This window comes from Carlito syrichta, unplaced genomic scaffold, assembly GCF_000164805.1.
Source record: "Carlito syrichta isolate Samal-C Ts95f unplaced genomic scaffold, Tarsius_syrichta-2.0.1 Scaffold301867, whole genome shotgun sequence".
Taxonomy (NCBI): Eukaryota; Metazoa; Chordata; class Mammalia; order Primates; family Tarsiidae; genus Carlito; species Carlito syrichta.
In genome coordinates, this window is record NW_007245963.1 from 168,909 (window position 1) to 177,623 (window position 8,715).

Genomic DNA, 8,715 nt, shown 5'->3' on the forward strand with positions numbered 1-8,715 from the left:
GGGCGGGCTCCCGTGCTTACCGGCCAGTTTAAGCCTCTCCTAGCACCGGACCAAGCTCCCCCTCCCAGGCTGCTCTTTTACGACCTTTCTCTGGCAATGTGTCCCCTGACTAAGCTTCAGCTGGGAACAGCCAGGCTTTTCTGCAACATCATGGCCATTCTTCTAAAGGCGAGGAAGGAAACCAGGGAGAAAAAGCCCAAACTGACGCTGGAAAGTCCCTGGATAGTTCCAAAGTGGCAGCAGTTAGCGTGCAGCACTGCCCTCTGCTGGACACTGTCAGACCTGCAGCGGCCGGCGGTGGCCTTGGCTTCTGACAGTGAGGGGCTTCGGAGCCACTGTAGGTCAAGTCTCACACACTCTCATTAAATCCACACGTATGAATCGTTAGGTATAGACGGAACCTGCAGCTTTAGGCATGGAAATTTTCCAGTTCACTATGTTCAAATAAAGACACAAACTTTCTAGGAAAAACAAGAAGGCCCTAAAAATTCTCCTGGGAAGATATTTTGATGTGCATGTCATGGCTACAGTCAACTGGATGAGCTGCAGAGGTAGAAATCGTTCCTGGAATCAGTGAATGAACTTACAAAAATAAGTCTGGTAATTATATGTTGTTAATAACAATGGCCGACTTTTATCGAACATTTATATTTATGGTACCTTCTGTGCATTACATCAATTAACTTTCACAGCAACCCAATGGGACAAGAACTATAATCACTTGGAGTTTACAGATGAGGTAACAGAGGCATACAAAGTGTAAGTACCATGGCCAAGGTCACAAAACCTTGGCAGAACAAGGAACTAAACCCAGAACTATTATGCAGCCTCCTTGTCAAGGTCATGCCAATTGCTTTATCAATTTATAATTGTGCCAACATTATAGTTTTTTGTTTTTTGTTTTAATAGATAGGGCCTTACTTTGTTGTCCAGCCTCCAAAAGTGCCGGGATTACAGATGTGAGCTGCTGTGCCTGGCCAGTTGCTTCAACATCATAGATGTTTATTCTGTACTTCTGTCGTGGTCCTACACAGGTGTTTCTTGTAACTGGGGCCTCTTCACCTGCTGTGATTTAGATTCATGTGGACAGGTGGCTCTACCATTATCTGGGCCTGTCATTTTCATATGCATCTAGCCACGCAGAAGAAGAGAAAAGAGCTAGGAGAAGGCATTCCTGCTTTTTAAAGCTGTGGCTCATGGTCCAATGGTGAGAACCCACTAGGCGCTTGGCCACTTACATGCAAAAGAGGCTGGGGATATAGTGTCTGGCTGGTCAGCCCCTTTCCATCACCACCTCCACACCCTGGAAGGGGAAGCAGGGAGATTAGTGGTCAGCTGACCATCTTTGCCCTCCCTCCTGTAAGTGTGATGGGATGGCTCACTGGCCGGAGCCATACCTTTGGTGACCACTGCCAGTGAGCACCACAGCCAGATCCTCAGACTGGGGTCTCCTTTACACTTATTATCCCATTTAATCCTCACAGCTCCTGTGAGGTGGGTTAATAATGTACCTTTATTTCGCAGAGAAGGGAAACAAGACTGAGCAGGCAGGTGGCTTGCCCAGATTCCCACAGCCGGGCCTCAGTCTGTTTATTCCCATTGCCGGACCCTAGGAAGAGTGGCTGCTGCCAAGCTTAGGTGGAGCTTGGCCAGAAGTGTTCTGGTGGGAGAGAAGTGTCAGAGCTGTGAACAGAAATAGGCGCTCACAAATCTGTGGCCTGAAACGACACACTCAGTGACTCAGTAAACCTGTGACTCTCTGTCCAGTTGCTGTCAGTAATCCTAAAGTTGGAAAAAGTTGAGAGAGAAGGGAGGAGTGACAAAGAGAGGCTGCTGGAGAAATGCCAAGGCCCACAGAATTTTCCTTATCTTCTACCTTGATCAACTGTCACAGAATATGTAGAATCACGGCTTACATTTCGCAAAGCCACAGTTCACAGTGCAGATTTCTTTTCCTTTGGACAATCTTGTCAGGTCTAGGTTGTGGTAGGCTTTTCCTTCCGGGAGCTCATGGGGGAGCTTCATGCTCCTCCCATTCACTCCTCACCACTTCTGAGTCTTCTCAGAGACTCTGACAACAACCTAATAATGAAGAATTACCATGATTTTAATTCTTAATAAACTTTCATTCTGGTCTAGATTAAATGTGTAAAGTTTTATTTTACATTTTTAATGTGAAATATTTAAAATATACAAAAAGGGAATGAATAAACAATAGGTACTCAACAACTAAATTTAAAATGTTAGTATTTCCTTTATCTTTGTTATTGATTTCTAAAATAATTCCATTATGTTCAGAGGATATATTCTCTTTGCTTTCAATTATTTTACATTTACTAAGGCTTGTTTAAAGCACCAAATACAGTCTATTTGGTGAATGCTCCCTTCACTTGGAAAGAATGTACATTCTGCTGATGTACATTTGCTGATGTCTATATAAATATCATTCAGGTCAAGTTGGTTGATTGTGTTGTTCAGGTTTTCTATAACCTTGCTGGTTTTATGTCTCCTTTTATTCTTGATTACGTGTTCTGTTGATGAGATAAAGAGGGACATTTCATAAAAATAAATGGTTCAATTCAACAAGAGGACATAATCTTAAATGTGTATGCACCTAGCAACGGAATTTTAGAAGAAACATACTTTATCTGAGTGTAACATAGCCACTCCACTATGATGTATTCTTTGCCATTCTTTACTTTTAAAAGCTGTGCAGCCACACTGGTTCCTTTACCCTTCCCCTACATTTACATGCACTGAAATTTCCACTATGCAACCGCATGACTTTTGCTTTCAGTAGTCATACATATTTTAAGTAACTGAAGAGGAAGGAAATAGTCTTTATTAATACAGATATTTACTACATCCATGGCTCTTCCTTCATGCCCTAAGTTCCAGGTTTCCTCTGATACCCCCTGTCTTCAGCCTGAAGAGCATTAGCATTCCCTTTAGCGCAGATCTGCTGGTGACCAGTTCTGGTTTTCCTTCATGACTGAAGATCCCAAGGAGACCATGGCCGGAGCTCACATTTGGGTCAAAAGCATTAGAGGCAAAAAGATGGGGTGGAGCCCCTGAAATTCACCCTCTGTATGTGGCTTCTTCACATTTTGACTCCCCTTCTTAATTTGCCTGCTTTTCATTTCTTTTCAGAGTTCTCAGGCAGTTGTTCTTTGTACTTTGTTTAATATTTTTAGTTATAATCAGTGCAATAGTCTGTAACAGGCTTACTCCATCTTGGCCCAGATCTGCTTTTATGTATTTGTTTTACTTTTTGTCTCTAGCTTCTTAAGATGAAAACTTAGATTATTGATTTGGGACTTTTTTCTTTTCTTTTCTTTTCTTTTTTCTAATTTATAATTTTATTTTATTTTTTTTCATTAATCAGTATTTTTTATTATGGTTTTGTGGGATACAGTTAAGGGTTAGGTGTACACTTTTTTCTTTTCTAATGTAAGTATTGCAAGTTATAAATTTCCCTCTCAACACAGCTTTAGTTGCATCCCACAAATTTTGATATTTGTATTTTCAATATCTTTCAGTTCAAAGATATTTTCTGATTTTCCTGGTGATTGTCTTTGACCTATGGGTTAGAAGTGCAATGTTTAATTTATAAATGTTTGAAGACTCTCCAGACATCTTTTTATTCTTGTTACTGATTTCTAAATTAATTCTGATTAGGTCACAGAACATATTAAGTATAATTTCAATCCTATTAAGTATATTAGGACTTTTTTTTGTTTTTGAGTTGGAATCTCACTCTGTCACCCAGGCTGTAGTGCAGTGGCACGCTCACGGCCACCGCAGCCTCGACTTGCTGGGCACGGGTGATCCGTCTGCTTCAGCCTTCCAAGTAGTTGGAACTACAGTGTGCACTACCACACCTGGCTGATTTTTGATTTATTGTAGATACAAGATCTCACCAAGTTGCCCAGGCTGGTCTTGAACCCCTGAGCTTAGGCAATCATCTCACTTTGACCTCCCAAATTGCTGGGATTACAGGCTTGAACCACCGTGCCTGACTCTACTGATTTTTTATTTGTGTGTTCTATCTGTTACTGAGAAAGAAGTATTGAAAATTTACATTTCTTCCTCCAGTTTTGTTAGTTTTTGCTTCATATATATATTTTTTAAATTCTGTTTTTGGATGTATACACATTTAACATGATGTTTTCTTGATGAAACAGCCATGTATAGTTATGAAATGTCTCTTTTATCTTTGAAAATAATCTTTATCTTGACATCCATTCCATCTGATATAAATACAGTCACTCTAATTTTCTTGTGATTATTACTTGTCTAGCATGTCTTTTTATATTCCAGCCCTTAACTCTACTGAGTTTTTGTAATGAAAGTGGGAAAGTAGATATTCTCGTAAATAACACTTGCTGGGTCTTGTTATTTTATCTAATTTTTAATCTTTGCCTTTTAATTTGAATGTTTGACTGTTAGGTTGAATAAAGCTGAGTTTAAATATAATAGCTCACTATTTTTCCTCTTTGTCCCAATCTATATTTTTTCCTTCTTTTCATCTTTTTCTCATCTTCTTTTGGATTTTTAATATCCTATTATATCTCTTATTGACTATTGCTCATCCTCTTAAAGAAATTTATTTTCATAATAGTTGTCTTAGAGCTTATAATATGAATCTGTAACTTATCACAACCTATTTTCAGATAATATTATACTACTTCACAATTGCATATTTCTATTTCTTCCTTTCATCTTTTGTATTATCATTGTCATACATTTTACTTCCACATAGGCTGTCAACCCATATACATGCTATTCTTTTTTCTTTTTTTTTTTTTTTGAGCTGGAGTCTCACTCTGTCATCCAGACTGGAGTGCAGTGGCCGCTCCCGGACACCGCAGGCTCGACCTGCTCGGCTCCGGCGATCCTTCCACCTCAGCCTTCCAAGTAACTGGAACTACAGGTGCGCGCTACCACGGCCGGCTCATTTTTGATTTATTGTAGAGATGAGGTCTCACCACGTTGCCCAGGTGGGTCTCAAACCCTCGGGATCAGGCAATCTACTCACCTCAGCCTCCCAAATGTGCAGGATTACAGGCTGAGCCACCGAGGCCAGCTTATTTTTGCTTTAAGCAATCAAATGTTTTTTAAAAATAAGTTTAAAAGGTAGGAATAAGTATTTTATATTTAACCACACATTTACCATTTCTAGTTTTCTTTATTCCTTTGTACAGATCCAAATTTTATCTGATACTTCTTTCACTATCCTTGAAAAATATTCTCTTTTACTTCAGGTCTGCTGACAATGAATCCACCCAGCTTTTGTTTGCCTAGAAATGCTTTTAAGTTTTTAAAATTTTTATTTTGGAGATTTTTTTTTTCTGGATACAGATTCTAGATAAATTTTAAAAAAATTTTAGTACTTTAAAGATTTCTTTTAATTTTCTTTTGGCTTTCATTTTTTAAAATGAGAAGTCAGCAGAATTTTTATCTTTGTTCCCATATATATGTCTATAGTGTTTGTGTGTGTGTTTTCTGGCTTCCTTTGAGATTTTATCTTTGTTATTAGTTTCCAGCAATTTGGTTATAATGCATTTTGATGTGGTTTGTCTTTATCGCACTTGGGTTTTGCTGAACTACTTGGATCTGTGGGTATGTCATTTTCATCAAATTTGAAAAGATTTTGGTTATCATGTCTTCAGATAGTATTTCTGAATCCCTCTAGGCTTGTCCCCCACCTTTTCTGGGACTCTTGCTGCACATATTATCCTGTAAATCACTGAAGCTGTGTTTATTTTTTAAGAATTCTTTTCCCCTTTCTGTGCTTTAGTATGGATAATTTCAATTATTATGACTAAAACTTTACTGATCTTTTTTCTGTAGTGTCTAATCTCAATTAAGCCAACCAGTGAATTTTTCATTTCAGACAACCTACTACTTGGCCCAAAGTAATTTTTCTTTAGTGATTTTAAATTCGACTTTTATTACATACTACATTTTTACAGATGTTTGTGTTTAATGTGCTTTTTATTCTGTTCCATCGGTCTATTTGTATAATTGTGCTCTAGGGCCACAGTAATTTTTATTATAGCTTAATATATGTTAATATCTGGTAGAGTTAGTTTTCCCTCAATACTTTCCTGTCTTTTCTTGCTTATTTATTTAAAGTCACTTTGTCTAATTAAAAGAAAAATCTATTAATATTTTAAAACTTATATTAATAGGTTAGCTTGGGGTAATTGACATTCTTCTGACATCACATCTTTCTGTTCTTCCTGTGTTTATGTTTCATGTATAAACAGTTACTTTTGTCTTCTTTTGCATCCCTAAGTAGCATTTTTAAGTTTTCTTCATAGGATCTTAAATATATTTATACATATATTTTTGAGACTGTGTCTTGCTCTGACGCCCAGGTTGTAATGTAGTGGCACACTCATGGCTCACTGCAACTCAACCTCCTGGGTTCAAGCAATCCTCCTGCCTCAGCCTCCCAAGTAGCTGGGACTATAGGCATGTGCCACCATGCCCAACTAATTTATATATTTTTTGTAGAGCTGGTGTCTCTCTGCAGACAGATGGGTCTCAAACTCCTGGCCTCAAGCAATCCTCCCTCCTCTGCCTCCCAAACTGTTGAGATTACAGGCATGCACCAATATGACCAGCGAGGTCTTAAATATTTCTTACTCTATTTATTTCTAGATTTTTTTTTTTTTTTTTTTTTTGAGTTGGAGTCTCACTCTGTCACCCAGACTGGAGTGCAGTGGCCGCTCCTGGCCACCGCAGCCTCAACCTGCTGGGCTCCGGCGATCCTTCCGCCTCAGCCTTCCAAGTGGCCGGAATTACAGGCATGCGCTACCACGCCCGGCTGATTTTTTGATTTATTGTAGAGATGAGGTCTCGCCGCCTAGGCGGTTCTCGAACCCACGGGCTCAGGCAATTCACTCACCTCAGCCTCCCAAAGGCGCTGGATTACAGGCTGAGCCACCAAGCCCGGCTATTTCTAGATATTTTATGTTTGTTGTTGTAGCTATTATAAATGAAGTCTCCTTGTTAAAATGTTTTTAGTGGCTGTTGCTTTTATATGAGAAAGCTATTGATTTCTCTTTGTTTATCTTGTCTCAACCATTTCACTATCATTGTTTCTTGTTGTTTCTCACTCATTGTTTATTATATTTTTCAAGTGCACCTAATAATATCCGAAAATGGTGCTTTCTTGAATTTGCATATTCTTTTTCATAATGTTTTGATATTGCTTTGCATCTTTTATTTTCCCACTCTTTTAGAATATTTTAAACATCCTCACTTGAAAATATTTTCATATTGTTCCATTATCTGTAGTTTATGGGGTGGAAATTTTCCCGACTATTTCATCTGTTGACTGTATTTCAAGATAGTTCCTTGCTTCATGTAATTAGGCATATTTTACCATGAGTTCATCTTCAGTAGGAACAGTTTCCTGTTGTGTCCCCTGAGCCTGTATTGGGCAGGCATCTGTGCCATTTGGTTCACATTTGCCTTTGCTGGGTTCATTCTTAGACGATTTTTATGTTTACTTTTTGACTATAACTTGCTTTAGTTATGGTTAGGAGGAATTCTGTCTAACACCCACACATGGTACCATTTTGGAAGTTTGATTTTTGGAGGTCTACTCTTTCACCACCCACAGCGTTGGGCAGATGGTCAACTTCCTGCTGCATCCTTAGACCAGTGGGCAGAGTTTCTTCTTGTCCTGAATTCATGGAAGGAACAGCACTTTCTGGCTTTCAGCTTTATTCAAGAAGGTCAGTTCTGCTTCTTATCACCTGCAGGCCTGAGGCCTAATCTCTTCCTGGGTCTTAAAACCCATCGTCTAGGCCAGCACCTGTTTCTGATATCCCTGTGAACCTTTCGCTTTTCACCTGCTCAGTTTTATGGGTTTGAGTTTCTACTTTATTGGAACTTAGAAATTTTCCTTGCTTAGTTTAGAGTTTAGATATGAAACGATAATGACAACAACAACAGTAACATTTTGTTGTTGTTACATTTTACCTAGCATTTATATGGGTTTGTAGCATGGCAGGAAACTTCCCACATCAGTGCCATCTGTGCCATTGACCAGGATTTCTGGGTGATCCTTTAAGTAATTCTGATACATGCCCTTTCCTGTCACAGACAGGAGTACTCTGCCTGAGACTACCTGGGGCCTAGCAAGTAGAATATTCCAGTTCCTGTTCATTCATTCAGCAACTTTTCCCACATTCTCCTTTCTACTCTTTTACACGCAAACACTTATTAAGCATCTGTTTGGGGCTAGGAACTGAGCTTGTTATCTGGCACATAAAACTTAATAAAGTGAGGTCCTTACCTTGTAAGACATCACTCCCTGTGGCACAGTATTATGGGATAATTTTAATGCACTATGGGAAGTACCTGAAATAGAGTTAGGGCAATGCATTTGTAGGGAAAGGCTGTTTAAAGGTTTTGTGTCTGAGTGTGAAATGGATCTGTCTTTTTCTTCTCCGTATCCTGGAAAAAACAAGGAAGAGTGGGAAAGTAGGCTGGGCTCGGTGGCTCAGCCTGTAATCCCGTGCATTGGGAGGCCAAGGTGAGTGGATTGCCTGAGCCTGAGTTTGAGACCTGCCTGGGCAACTTGGCGAGACCTCATCTCCACAATAAATAAAAAAAAAATTAGCCGGGTGTGGTAGCACGCACCTGTAGTTCCAGCTACTTGGAAGGCTGAGGCGGAAGGATCGCCGGAGCCCAGCA